Genomic DNA, 16,322 nt, shown 5'->3' with positions numbered 1-16,322 from the left:
TCGTCTTCCTGACTCCAAATCCAGGATACTGTGTCATCTGTTTATTTATAATATATATGTCTACCCTTCTGTTTCCAAGTTTTGTCTGGAATCTATCTATAGTCTGGAAATAGGAGTTCTGGGTAACGAGATGCAAACAATTTGTTGCACAGGTCTCCAAGCACCTCTTTGTTAGTGTATTGGAAAAATACTTGGCCAAGGATGAAGATTAAAGCACCATCAGAAAAGATCTGGGAAGGGAATAGAAAATAAATTAATTTCAGCAGACATTCATTAAGCATCTACCATGTGTAAGGAACTTTATGAAATTCTATGAAGGATAGCAGTGGCTAGGTAATATCATAGTGCATAGTGTCATGTCTAAAGTCAGGAAGATTCATCTTCCTGAGTTCAAATCTGACCTCAGACACTTTCTATCCGTGTGACCTTGGGCAAATCCCCTGCCTCTGTATGTCTCAGTTTTTCCATCTGTAAAATGAGCTGGAGAAGGAAATTGAAAATCACTCCAGTATCCTTGCCAATAAAACTTCAAATAAGGTCGCAGAGAGTCAGACGATCAAAATGCCTGAACTGAACTGATGAAGGATACAAAGATGAGTAAGATAAATTTTTTTCCCCAAGAAGCTTACATTCTGAAAATGGAGTGGATGACCATCAGTTGGGAAATGGCTGAATGAGTCATAGTATATAAATGTAATGGAATATTATTGTTCTATAAAAATGATGAATAGGCTGATTTCAGAAAAGCCTGGAAAGGCTTTCATGAACTGATGTTAAATGAAGTGAGTACAATCAGGAAAACATTGTACATAGCAACAAGATAATGCGATGATGAATTCTGATAGACATCGCTCTTTTCAACAATGATGTGATCCAAGGCAATTCCAAAAAACTTGTGAGGAGAAGAACCATTTGCATCTGGAGAGAGAACTACGGAGACTGAAATCTTTTTTTGTTGTTGTTTGTTAGCTTGATTTTCCTCATGTTTTCCCCCCTTGATTTGATTTTTCTCGTGCAGCATAATGAATGGGGAAATGTGTTTAAAAGAACTGCACATGTTTAACTTATATCATATTACTTGCTGTCTTGGGTGGGGGGATGGAGAAAAAATTAGAACAAAAGTTTTTGCAAAGGTGAATGTTGAAAACTATCTTTGCATATATTTGGAAAAATTAAATAGTATTAAAATTTTTTCCTATTCTTTTTTTTTTTCCTGAGGCAATTGGGGTTAAGTGACTTGCCTAGGGTCACACAGCTAGGAAGTGTTAAGTATCTGAGACCAGATTTGAACTCAGGTCCTCCTGACTTCAGAACTGGTGCCACCTAGCTGTCCCAGTATTAAAATTTTTAAAAGAAATTTACATTCTACTAACTGTTAGCATTTGCAATAGCTAATATTTGAATAGCACTTAAAGATGTGCAAAACACTAAACATATCATCTTATTTTATACTCACAACAATCCTGGAAGATAAGTGCTATTATTAAATATCTTCATTTTACAGATAAGAAAACTTAGGCAGTTAGAAATTTTCCCAGAGACACCCCTCAAGTAAGACACCCCTCAGGCTGAATTTAAAATTAGGTTTTTCAGGACTCTGGACCTAATGTTCTATCCACTGTGCCATCTAGCTGGAGGTGAAACAGGTACTACAATGTGTTTCTGCCCATTTCTAGCTGGAGCTAAACACAGATAAAAACGGTTGATTTAACATCAGGGCTTTATATATTTCTAGGGTAAAGCTTTGAGATAATTTTTCTTTAACCAGCATTTGGGCAAGCTGACCTTTCCAATTTTTACACACAGCATATGATATAGAAAAGGAAGAGGCATTTAATTTGGCTCCTGGTTGAAGGGTTGGGAGGAAAGGCTTTTGCTTAAAAAAAAAAAAACAGACTATCTGACAGAATATATAGTCTATGTTACTTCTAATGAATGCTTTTTCCTTTTGCTATTAAACATCTGGAGTATTATATTTAATTCTGGACACTATATCTTCAAGTCTAATTAAACCATGCATTCAAAATGAGAGACTTTGAGTGAAGGTGATAAATGAAACAACACAAGCAAAAGGCATAAGAAGTATGTATGTGAAACCAAAAGCTAAATATTGAAGAAATCATACTCCTAGACAAGGACACCTAGTTGGGTCAAGTGGCAAGGCTTAGGGGCAAGATTAGGCAGAGCTCTTGAATTCAGGATCCTGAATATCAGTTTCAGCATCTCTGACTCACTGAACAGATAAATAATTATGCAAACATAATATCACATTGTTTCCCTGACATGTCATTTGACAACATTGTTAAAAATCATAACCAGAGATCAGCAAAAAGTTGGGAGTTTCTTGATCAAACATCTCTTGGCAAACCACCAGAGTCCAATTCAGATCAATCCTAATACCCATTTTGAGTATTTGTTCTTCATTCTTATTAAATATCCCAGAGAGTACCAATAATTCACCAACAAAAGGGAAACATTTCTCAATAATAGCGCCTTCCACACAAATTAATGTTAATCACTCCATCTACTTTCAGAACATGAAAGAAGAAACAAAAACAATCTTGAGATTTTATAAACCTTTAATCCAACTTTGGCAATGTCAGATATAGTTATATAAAGTCAACATTTGGAGAAAAAACGTTGGTCAAATACAGTAGGCAATGTTAGGGAATTTTTTTAACTGAGCCTTCTAAGTAAGCAGCAGTTACTCATAGAATTATCACCATTACTGATTAACACAGAAGCTTTTACTAGCCCTCTGGGTTTGTTCCCTCCTCCCCAGGTAGCCTAGTATCCCACCTTCCACTAAAGGTTCACTATATTAGTACCATACTTATCATGGATACCTGATTAGCTTAGTCCCATTGTAGCTCAGAAAACAATTCACCTGTCTCAGCCTATCCTGGTAACAGGGATCATAGGCATAGACAAACTAACCAGTATATACTATCAGACTTAAAGGACACACTTCTCTTTTCTGTTAAAAATCAATAAACTAGAGGGTGGAAGGAAATGTACTTTGTAGTGGGAGTTTGTTTGGATGTTTTGGGGGAAATGTCTACTGTTTAATAAATCAATTTTTTTTCATAAAAGTTATTTATATAATAATAATGTTGCAATTATTTGTGAATAAGTTCATAACAGAAGTAGAAGAAAGGTCAGGATAATTTGATTCCTAAACTTCAAAGTTTCAGCTCTAAACAAATAGTCTTTTATCTCTGTAGATTATTTGAGGGCTCAGAACTTTTCTGTTGTCCTTTCTCTGGGAAAATGAATTCTACCATTCACAGCTGTGAGCAAGAATTCTTTTTAAAAATTTTTATTTTTAAAGAAATAATGCCCAAATCAATCTGAAAAGCTTAATTTCTAGCTATATCTTTAGCTAGAATGTAAGAAGTCACTAAGCAAAAAGATTCATCTCTTCCGACACCAATTGTATATATGTAAAATGTGATGTATAAAATGAATTGGAGAAAGAAAAGGCAAAGATACTAGCCAAGAATACTCCAAATGGGCTCATAAAAAGCCAGACATTATTGAAAAACAAGTGAACACAACAACAAAAAAAGAGATGGTCCATCATCCTATCTTACTTGTCGGATGTAATCAGATTCTTTCCTTTTCAAATGTTACAAGCGTATTTAGAATGAATGGATGAAAAAAACATTATTCAGACATTCACCTTTGCTTCTCACATCCAAGCCTATTACTACTGTTCTCTTTACTTTTCCCTTCCACATCCCTTTACATAACCTATTGCAATGCCAACTTGGACTCAGCTCCTAAAATCAGCCTGGGTTCTGATAGGTAAATCCTTATCAACCCAAATAAAGACCCCTACCTTATTTCCTGGCCAATTCTAAGTCATGAAGCCTAACTCTCTAGTCATAATCCTCTCCCCACACTTCCCATTTCTCTTCTATGTGCTATCTTCCCTACTAGAATGTAAATTCTCTGAACATAGGGACTGTACTACTTACTTATACTTATTTATAATTTGTCTATTTAGGGGAACGTAACAGATACTTAATAAACGATCTCTGTCTCTATCTCTTTTTTTGTCACTTGTCTATGTCCCTCTGTGTTCTTTCTCTTCCTCTCTTCCTTCTCTTGCCCTTCTCTATCCTTCTTTTCCTTCCTCTTCATGTTTCATCATTAAGTTGAAACTCTAGTTCTCAGAAATTACCTAGAACATGTAAACTTCAGGGACTCTTCTAACAAATTATTTGATCTCAGATCTAAATTAACAAATATATAATACCCAGAATGAAGGCAGGCATAGTTAATCCTGCTGTACTGTTTCCCAGTCAGATGATATTGGAATACTGTATTTAGTTCTGGGCACTACTTTTTAGGAAGCACTTGGAATAAACTTGGAACATGTCCAGAGAAGAAAACCATGCTTTATGAGAATATGTTAAGGGAACAGGAATACTTCTCCTAGGGAAAAGATTTAAGTGGGGAAGTGATAATATTTTTGAAGGCCTGACACACAGAAAAGGGATTAGATTTTTTTCTGTTTAGTCCAGGGTTAAAAGTAATAGGTAGAAGCTGAAGAAAGGCAGAGAAAGCATTGAGTTAAATCCATAGTGCATAGGTCCTCATTAATACCACTTCAAAACAAAGTCACTTAGTGAAATAGAATAACCAAACAATAACAAGGAATTAAATCAGGCATTAAATATTCTCAGTATTCCCAAATGGAAACTACTTTCAAATATCTTCTAAAAGTACTAGTATTAGTTCCTAATTAACTTCTCTGTCTTTTTGATCCAGCAGAAAAGAAATATATAAATATATATCATAGAAAGGTGTTAGAAAAACTCCAGGGAAAATGGTTTTGTTTTGGTTTTGACATGGGAACCATAGGATAGAAAATGGCACTAGAATTTCCTATCATTACACTATAAATTAGGAAACATATTTTTTTTGGCATGGATGCTTGATAATCACTAAACCTGGACTTCTGTGGCTCTCACCATTAATATCAAAGTTTATAATGCTAGTACTCAGGACACCAGTGCCATTTCTTCTCCCATCTCTCCTTGGCTCACCTTCATGTTTCTCTATTCCTGTTTCTCTCTCTAGACTTCCCTCTCCATTTTTTCAAATCTTGTCCCCTTGGAAGCTCCTGACACTATTAATTAAGATATGGTTTCCTGGAGAATGTAGTTCAACAGAGAACATGGAGTCCATTTCCCAAAATGTTGTCAAATCTTATGGTTAATAAATATCAATTGAAACTCTGTATCATTCATTCAAATTGTCTTTTATTGCTTTTTATTGATATTTACTTTTTATTTTTTATGTGTCTTGACTCCCCAATAATATTATAAATTCCTTTTTAAAAAATGAACCTGTGACTTCATTAATGCATAGAACTCCCACTGGAGAAGTTCTCTTCACCAATGCAAGTCATCAATCTTTCAGTCATCTATAGTCTAGAGTTTCCTGGGGCACTGAGCAAGCAGTTAAATAACTTGCTTGTAATCACACAACCAGTATGAGTCAGAGATGGAATTTGAATCCAGATCTTCATAACTCCAAGGCTGGAATAAGAAAAGAATTGTGTTTGAATCCCAGATATGATACTTGCTTGCTATGTCATCATAAGGAAGTCTTTTAACATCTCCAAGTCTCTTCTTCATCTGTTTGTATTACCTACTTCACAGGCTTGTTATGAAGAAAGCAATTTATAATCCAATTCAAATGCTACCTATTAATTGGCATATTACTTGCCAAGGCACTCACCAACTTTTCTATCAATATTCATTATCTCCTTTGAAATATCATGTCAAATTCATCTCTTCTAGAAAGCTTTCCCTGATTAACCTCAAATTACTTTAAGGTGCAATCTCTCCTTGATGATGTCTCACACTTTGTATATAAAGGAGATGTGAACTTTTTCCATGGTGGCAGAAATGCTAGTTATGACCACCTATTTTGCTCTTTCTCCTTAGTGCTTCTAGTGCTTTTCAGAAAGCTGAGCTCTGCCTCAAGTAAAATAGAGTTGGAAATATAAATGGAACAACAAGGCATAAGTATTGATCCCTATTTTGAAAAAAAATTAGCTGACCACAGAATTGCAACCTGAGGTAGAGGAAAGGTGAATGAAATTCTATTTCTCCAACTCATATAGATGTTAGGGTTGGAAACATTTTGGGGGGTACAAAGATCTTGTCAGTTGCCTAAGAATTTCCTTTATGTCCTAACCAAATAAGGCTATAGCCTTGAGTAATAATAGAACTGGAAATGGATTGATTAGCCACAAGTTGGTAGTCACATTTTTAAATTTTTAATTTATCAAATAAAATAAGCACTTTCATAATATAGTAAAATAATAAAAAGATGATTGCACATGAAATTACAAATCTATTGTGTAAAACTTGTTATTCCTTTTAAATATATAATAAATGTATTATATACATTTTTTCCTTCTCCTATATGCCATCATAGAGATGGCCACCATTAGACACAAACATGGGTATGTATATGTATATACATAATATATATACTGGATATGTATATAAATACACATATATGCATATATACATGTAAGATCATTCTATACATATTTCTGTTTATCAGTTCTTTCTCTGTATGCTGATAGCGTCTTTCCTTATAGTTAATAGTCAAATTGGCTTAGTTGCTCAAAGTAGTTTTAGAGCTGCACCTTGAGGTGCAGTAATAGTGGCAGCTACAGCAGTGGGAAGCAGATGATGTTCACTGAGTTGGGATATATTGGGGTAATATTTCTAATCCTTAACAAAAGCCTATCCTGGGAAGAGAAGCATTATCTTGAGAAAGGATCAAAGAACTGTTAAGTACAGAATTATGAGATAGAGCAACAAACCTGAACCTTCCTTGGTATTGTGAGTCATGTGGGCTGAATAGATACTGAAGGACAAACACAAAAAATAGGACTTCTGTGCTCAACCCCCAAATTCTTACCCTATTTGCAGAGTATTCAAAATCAGGATGCCATTATTTGGAACAACTATGTAGTCCCTGAGGAAGGCTGTCATCAACAAAGGGAAAAGTTTTCTTAATTGTCTAATGGTTTAACTATCTACTGTGCCCATTTTGTATTTTTTGTATATTTTATTGAATAGATTTATTCTTTTTTCCTATGCCTTTTTTCTTAGCTTGGTGCTGGTAAGACAAATATATATCTAGATAAGAGTAATAAGCAAACCAAATTAAGATACACCTCAGAGAACTCCAAGGCTACAGTCTATGGAGTGTGATGTTGACATTACCCAATTTTAATCCAGCCTATCTATTCTCACTTACCACATTATAAAGTTATTGATTTATACAGAATAGATCTCTCTGTTCTCCCTTAATACATGAGTTACATGTATATTATTGTGTACTTATTACTTTTTAAGTGCCCTTAAACTGGACCATATTTTGTCTTTCTGATGATATTTTGAATTCCTTAAGGGAAGGGCTGCATCTTCATTTTCTGAGTTAATACAATGCACTCTATTTAATAGGTATCCAATCAATGCTTGATTTCTGTATTAAGATACAATTCACTGAATAGATGAGAGGGAACACCAAATAGCATATTATACATGGATAAAAACTCTAGATTTGTAGGCATCTTACAAGAGAGACTCTATTCATTATAGAATCCACAAGAACACACACACACACACACACACACACAAGGACAGGCATCCAGATGGCAGAAGGTACATGTCTTAGTGGTTGAGAGAAAATGAATGAAATGGTAAGGGTTAGGTATGGAAGAGGAAAGGAGTCAGAAAGGAGTAATTCCCTGGCAATATGATCATAACTGTTCATGAAAAGTTTAGGTACTGAAGTAGTACTAGGGCCATCAAGCATTAACCTGCTTATTATTATTTCCATCTTTCCAATGGGCCCATCACTGAGCCCTGAGGCTCATGTACAGAAACAAACACATGTTTAAATATTTACTCTTCAGGATTTGAATCCACTGTGGTACAGTTGTCAATCCTCCCACAGCCATCAGGCCACTGCCTGACTGAACAGATGGCCCTGCCAGCATCTCTCATTTGGGTGGGAGGGTGGAGGCTCACACAGCCCGGGACTCTTCAGGCACTGTGTTTTTCAGCATGCACACTCGGTACAGTCTGACTTGGCAGCACAGTCCATCAGATTCCCTAATCTCCAAGGTAACGCATCGTTCCTCCTATCTTAGTTGTTTTCTAAAGGCAAAGGAGGTGAATAAAGGAGAAAGGTGTAGTGGAAAGAAGGGTAGGATTTGGAATCTAAAGATCTGCATTTCAGTCCTAGCTCTATTGCTTGCTAGTTCTATGACTTCAAGAAAATTCCTTCATCTCTTTATCTAGTCCAAAAATGAAGGGTTTAAACTAAATGAGTCAGTAAATAACAACAAAAGCAACAACAACAAAAACCCAACATGAAACCTATGGACTCGTCAGAATAATATTTTAAAATACATAAAATTAAATACAAAAATAATCAATTATGTTAAACAATAGTTATTAAATAAATTTTTTTAAAGTTTATGGACCCCCATTAAGAATCTCTGAATTAGATGATTTTAATCTCCCTTATCCTTTTCTCTTCTAAATTGATAATTATATTATCTATAGATGTCACACATTTACCCAGAAAGAGTTTATTTTCTAGCTTTTCTCTGTTTTCCCTAAGCAGTTATGTACTATGCTGCACGTCAATTTGCACTTATCAGTTTGTGGCTTTTTTAATGGTACTGCAATTGTGACATATTTCATCGTTCCAACAAAATGATATGTTCTTTAAGAGAAGGGACCACTCCTTGAAATGAACAGAGATATAAAACTAAACAGAATTGCATTAAAATAAAGACCAAAAGAACTATCTGCAAAAATGAGAAATTTCTTGCTGTAAACAAGAACAAATTCCCAACCCAAAAGACAAGAGGAGACTTTTCTTCTAGCTAATTTATCTTTTATTGATGAATGAGTTGTTCGAGTGGTGAGAGGAGTTGCCTATTGAACAGTCCATGTGACTAAGAAGATCCTCATCATCAATGATGAACAGGCATGGATGGCTAATGATCTACATTGTGGAAGATAATAATTCCATTGATAAGATCCCAGATCTACTAGATAAAAGGCATTGTTTAAAACCCAAAAATAAAAGATAAAAAGAAGGAATGAATGGACTGAGACAAAAATAAAGATAGAGCAGTGCTGGATTGAGTTAAGAAATAAGTAGAAGAAGGAAGAAAAGAATGGAAGGAGAGAGGGAGAAACGGACAGAGACAAAGAGAGACAGAGAGACAAAGAAATGACAATAATTTATTTATATAGCACTTTACAGTTGATTAGTACTCTCCTAAAAGCCTTTAAGATAGGGAATACAAGTATTCTTTTCTTTTATAGAGATAAGGAAACTGAAGCTCAGAGAAATAGAACATTGAGCTTGAAGTCAGGAAAACTTTACTAACTGTGTAACACTGACCACATCAATTAACCATTCTGAGCCTCAGTTTCCTTATTTTAAAATGAAGAAGCTAGATCTGATAGTGTCTAATGTTTCTCTCCAGCTTTAAATCTATGATTATAGTATCCTAATATACACTTGATGGGTAATAATAGAGCATTGATAAGTAGAAATATTTTAATATGTTTTATTTCTGTATTGAGGAATAACAATTTGATCATAATTGATCTACAAGCATTTACTAAATATCTATTACATTTCATTAATTAAATGTTTACTATTTTCATAGTACTATGAAAAAATGTAAATCTGTTAGCTATAGGAATGGCATTAATGGTGGTTTTCATTCTCTTCCCAGAAACTTACACCCACATCTGAAAAAGAATTCATGATAGGAATAATGGAAAAGACTATTGGATTGAGAGCTACCAAACCTAAACTGTAATTCCTGCTCTAAAATTAGTGAAATGTAAGTTGTGGGGCAAGTAACTCAACTTTTCTGAAAAAGTTTCCATAACTGTAGCATGATAAGGGCACATTAAAGTTTCATTAAAATCTCTTTCAGAGTTTACCTTCTTTGACTGTAAAGCTTTGTGAGGGGTTAGATCTATAGAGTGGGAAAGCATTGAGGCAGACCATAGGCACAATTGTCTTTTTGGATCAACACTGTGGACAGAAAATGAATTCATTGCTGGAGGAGTGGTCTGGAACATATTTGGAAAATAGTAGTAGTTTCAGTAAGCCCAAGCTTCTCCTTGATGCCAATGACAAACTCCACAAAAGCAATATTTTCCCTATGATATTATATGGCAGCAAATCTTGGAATAATATAATCTAAGATCAATAAAAATTGCAAGTGGACTAAAAAGCAAGGAAAAAATTCATGATTGGCTATAAGAAGCCTGACACGTTATTAACAATGATTTCCACATAAGTTTTGCATTGATAGCCACAAAATATTAAAAGACTCCAAGGAAGATTTCTAGCACATTGGGTAAATCTTCTACAGAGAATTTATGAAAGGAAATGAACAAGAAGTGCTTAAGATCAGAGGCTTGAGTAGGTTGTGATTTGCTCCTGTGGGAGGAATGTGCCCATTGATGAGATCACAGATCTATCAAAATAGCAGAGTAAAGGACTTGGAACTCTTCCTCTGTTTCTTTTAGTCTTCTCTACAGCAAAAAGGGATACATTTAAAGTATCAGCTTCCATAATATAGTGTAGCAGAAAGAGCTTTATATTTGAGGTCATTTGACCTGGATTGGAATCATAGTTCTGTTATTTATAAATTGTCTGATGTTTAATATGTTCATTCATTTCTCTAGGCTCTGATTTCCTTATCAGGAAAGAGGATTAAGTGATCCTAAAGTCCTCTCCATTTCTAAATCCTATAATGAAGTGCATCAACGATTTGTGATATCAAACTATGGATGCCATAGAAAAAAAAATGTTCTTTGGAGATTTGAATCCTTCCTATTACTCTAAACTCTGTATAAGTATTTGTTCTTTTTTTCACAGATGTGAGAATATGTGACAAATTGCTCTAATTTATTAATAGAACATGTCTTAATTATCTTTGTATCTCTTCCCAAACCTAACACAGTTCTTTTCCCAGAGTAAGTACTAACAAATAAAAAGTTGAATGAATAAATGTGATTATCAAATGTCTTAATATTTTTTGACACAAATCAAAAAGGGACTTTAGAGTCATCTAGTGAAACTTCTCACTTAAATCTAATTCACTTGCATGTAATGGCATCATCTCTATGATGTCATGACTATCTTCTAGTACAAAGGACAAACAACAATCTCTGTGAGTAGGAGCTGCCCTATCCGGGACCAGACAACCATAGCTTGCTCCCTCTCTCTCCCCAACTTCCTTCCTTCCTTCCTTTCTTCCTTCCTTTTTTCTTCTTCCTTTCATTCTTTCTTCTTTCTTTCCTTCTTCCTTCTTTTCTTTCTTTTCTTCTTTCTTCCTTTCTCTTTTCTTCCTTCCTTCCTTCCTTCCTTCCTTCCTTCCTTCCTTCCTTCCTTCCTTCCTTCCTTCTTCTTCCTTCCTTCCTTCCTTCCTTTTTTTCCTTCCTTCTTTCTTCCTTCCTTCCTTCTTCTTCCTTCCTTCCTTCTTCCTTCCTTCCTTCATCCTTCTTCCTTCCTTCTTTCTTCCTTTCTTCTTTCTTCCTTCCTTCTTTCTTCCTTCCTTCCTTTCTTCATTCTTTCTTTCTTTCTTTCTTTCACCTTGGGGTTCACAAACTAGATTTCTTTCTTAACAATGTCTCTCAAACCCAAATCACTCTAGCTCTCTTTGGTCTTGTTTCTGTTTTGACCAGGAACTCTGAGGGTCTTCCCCTCACAAATGTATTTATTTGTTTATTGATTATGTTAAAAAAAATCAATCTTTGATTCATTCTTACCTAGCCTTAATGGACATTGTCTCAGTCAAACTGAGACCTAATAAAGACCTAAGCTTAAAAAAATCAAGTTCTCCCATTTCATGCAAGGCCACCTCCAATCATCTTGAGCTATATCTTGCCACTGGAACCAGGTGACTTTGGAGGGGAACTGTGAGGCAGATGACTTTTCATAGCCTTTCCTAACTTAAATCCAATTCACATGCAAATCATGGCATCACCTCCCTGAATCATAGTCATATTCAAGAATGAAGGACAAACAGCTTATTTTACAAAAGAGAAATCTGAGTCATATAGAGGTTTAAACCTGGCATAAGTCAGGTAGTTAGTGACATAGGTAGGTCTTTCCACATACTGTCATATTGTCTCTGGAAATCCTGAGTCTATGAGGAAATGTTCCTTGAAATCCCAGACCCTATATAAGTGAGTAAATGAATAGATATATTATATAATTTCAACTCTAGTTTACCATACTTCTTTTATTTTGCAATGGAATAATACAGTTGGTTGTTGAGGGGAAAGGGGGCTTAGAGCTTTGCTCTTTAAATATATAGTTTGCAAAAGTGTTTTCCAAAGATACAGTCATATAATTTCAAAGGAATAAGCTTTTTAACAAAGCATGTAATTTATAACTAGTTATGAATGAATAGTATTCTGAGATGCCAAATGATATTTTCAAAATACACAATAAACTCAAATATTTTAATTGTATATTTTTATCATAGAAGGGTTTATCAAGATAGTTTCTTTTTCAATTCAATGAGCTGACAAGGTGATAAGCCTTTATTGGGATTTTGATTTTATCTTTTTATGGAGACTATGAACACACACTTTACTGGAAGTTGAGTTTAACTGATTGGAGCAGCACCCACGATGAAAAGATTGGCCTACACATGTTGGACAAATGATGTGGGAAGATCCATCCTTTTGATTGACTTCTGAAAGTCAACAGACCTTTTTATCTTTTAGCAAAACTAGGATTAGACTGTGATCCTAGAAACCTATGTATGATCCTAATTAGGAGCCAAGAGTGACTGCTTTGGGGAAAGGCACATATATAATAATAGAAACCAAATAATCAAGTGCCCCAAAATGCTAGTGTCCTAGCCCAAGAGCTGATAGCAGCAGGGAAGTACTGGTCTTAGTGGAACACTGGACTTAGACCTTCATCCCCTAATGTCATCAGTGACACATAATTTAACTCAGAAGTAGTCAGGAAATGTGAATTTTCATAATTTGAATTATGAGTTGTTACATTCCAAATTTTATAGAATATTGAGAATCCTTCCTGAAGAGTTGTCTTTTTACCAACCCCAAGTTTCAGAGTTCCAGAATCTAGACTTTTATCAGAGAAGATGTAGTTCTCAGATAGCACTCATACTCCCCTGAGGAGAGAGAGGAAAGATTACTGTGAGACTTTATATATTTTGTGCATTGTTTATGGGCTATTCTGAGTTCCTGTAAAAGGGTTTTGTTTTGTTTTGTTTTGCATTGTCTGTAGGGAAAAATAAAGGCTATTGCCTATCTGATATAAGCAATCTGTGAACACTTAAACACGAGCTATGTTCATAAATTTTTCTGGAAATTCAGTGGGGTCATAGTCAAAAAATATTATCAGAAGTACTAGAGCTTAGTATTCTGGGTCACAGGTTACACTAGATTTTCTTTAATAAGTATCTAATGTAGAATATGTGGAAGTAGAAAAAAGTTATTTATCAATTTTCTCATTGTAAAATTCATTCATTTACATATTTATCAAATATTGACCAGGACCAAAGAAGTCCCAAGTATCTAGGGAGATTTAATAAAAAGTTAAATGAGACATAGTTCCTGTTTTTATAGAAGTCTATTAAGGCAGCCAGATGCTACAGTGAACTAGACATAGAATCAGGAAAAGGTGAATTTGAATCTAGCCTCAGACATGTACTCAGTATGTATTTCTGGCCAAATCACTTAACCTCTGTCTGCTTCATTTTCCTCAACTGTAAAATGGGGATAATAATAGCACCCACCTAACAGGATTGTTTTGAGAATCAGATGAGGTAATACTTGTAAAAGCACTTAGCACAGTGTCTGGTACATAGTTGATAAATGCTTATTCTCTTCCTTCTTCCTTTGCAGATAGGTTAGATGACATTATCTCTAAGGTCCCTTCCTAATTCTGTACCTGATAATATATCTCTGAATTCATTCTTTATATAGAAGCAAATTTTATTTTGAAGCATGAATCCATGCTTGAAGTTGTCATTCAAGTAACTGATATCAAATTGTTTTATTATAGTTTTTTAACATCACAAAAATTTCCCACTGCCTTTCTTCCCCCTTAAAATCATTATCTATCACAGAGAAAAAATAATTAAAAGAATTTGACACAATCATCATGTAAGCATTCAGTAAGTATAGTTTCCTATTTCTCTCTCAAGAGAAGATTTGTATGTCTCATCAATATCTCTGTGGAAAATATTAGCCATTGCCTTTAGCTTGGGTTCAACTTCCTATTAGTGTTCTTTTCAATTATGTGATTATAATATGTGACATTTATATATTACTTTAAGATTTGCAAAGGGCTTTACATATATTATCTCATTTGATTCTTCTGTATATTGATCTCCTGGTTCTGCTTTTTGTATTGTCACTTATTTAAAAAAAAGAGCTGGAATCTGTCTCCTTTCAGCTCATTTCAATTTAAGCTAATTGTAAAATATAGCAGATTCTTTACTTCCTCCCCCCCCCATATATGTTCTTATTCAATCAAAAAATAATTCTTGGCAAAGAGTCTAGTAGCTCTCTTGTTTCTGGGGACTGTGGTTTCTAAAACACATTTGAATATGTCTTAAAGAAGCCATGAACACATTTCTGTTGCTCTCTATTAATGCTATATGGCAGAGAAGGGGAAGACAGTACCACACAGAATCTGGCTTTTAAAACACTGTAAACTAAAGGACACAGTTAGCTGAAGGACTGGAATTTGATTTCTTATAAGCAACACAGATTCATATGTTCACAACCATAACAATTTTTACATGCTTTTAAAATGTTTTGTTAATATTTTTTATTTTATACCACCTAGATTTTCCTCATATACCTTCTCTCTCCCACTCAAAGAGCCAGTCCTCATTAAAAAGAACTTTGGGGGGGGGTGTTCATTTCTATTCATATTAGTTTGTAGTTGGTTGGTTCGTAAACTGAAAAGGCATTATTTATTTGGACATAAGACCACACTTGAAACATCTGTTTCCATCAGAGGTTTATCCTTTTAAAATTTTTTAAACTTTAAATTTAAAAAATTTTAAGAATATTTTTAAAGAAAGAATATAAGTAGGAAAATAAGGAAAAATTAAGCAAACCCAATTAATTTCTCAAAAAAAATCTGGAATTATATGAAATTCATACCTATACCCTTCCCTGACCGTTTCAGATATGGCATTTTTAACATGCAAAATTCTCTCTGTGTCCATGAATTTCTTTAGGGATAGAAAACTGATCTATAAACTTTCTAAAGAAAAAAAAAGTTAAATCTAGGAATTTTATTTAAGGTGAAAGGTGACCATTTCAACATAGTAATTACATTGTTTTTAATCCATCTACACTATTGTACTATGGTGGCAAATCCTAATAAGATATCATTTTCTAATAACATGTGGACTTTTTAAATTTATAGAACAGATTAGATTCCTTTATTCAAAGGAAGACAATGTATATGTTGGCACAGGGTGAGAAAAACACTTCCCTTTTTATCTCTCACTCTGGCTCTTCTTTAACTGGTAATCTTCTTTGTTTGAAATCAGTCCTCAGCAGTGATCTGTAATCTCTGTCTCTTTGATACTGCAATAAAACTTGTTAGGTTTCTGCACAGGGAGATAGCTTTGCTTGACTACTCTAAGGATAGTCATGAGTAGAGCGAGAGGAAGTGGCTCATACTCCAATATCATTACTCTCCCCCCAATAACTAAAAAACCCATGAAGTATAGTAGTGAATTCCTGTAAATATTTTATACTTAGGAGGCTAAGGGAGTGAACTGCTTGAGCTTGGGACTTCTGAGCAGCAATTGGGCTAAGGCTACTTGTGTACCTGAACTAAGTCCACCACCAATATAGTAAGCCTCAAGGAGCACTAGGATTAGGCTACCTGAAGAAAGGCAAATTTGGACCAGATTAGAAAAAGAACAGGTTGAAATTTCAGTGGGAAGGGAAAGGAATGAAAAAGGAAGGGAGGAGAAGAGGATAAGGATGGAGAGGGAGAGGAGAAAGAGAGAGAGACATTCAGAAACAGAAACAGAGAGAGGCAGAGAGAGGAAGGAAGGAAGGAAGGAAAGAAGGAAGAAAGGAAGGAAGGAAGGAAGGAGGGCAGGAAGGAAGGAAGGAAGGAAGGAAGGAAGGAAGGAAGGAAGGAAGGAAGGAAGAAAAAAAGTTGAGAACCAAGAACACATTTTTTCATAAAATTCTGCAAGTCCAGTTGCTAATGGGGCA

Source organism: Antechinus flavipes, chromosome 3 (assembly GCF_016432865.1).
Source record: "Antechinus flavipes isolate AdamAnt ecotype Samford, QLD, Australia chromosome 3, AdamAnt_v2, whole genome shotgun sequence".
In the NCBI taxonomy this organism is placed as follows: Eukaryota; Metazoa; Chordata; class Mammalia; order Dasyuromorphia; family Dasyuridae; genus Antechinus; species Antechinus flavipes.
The sequence above is the reverse complement of the archived record's forward strand: the minus strand, read 5'-3'. Positions refer to the sequence as shown.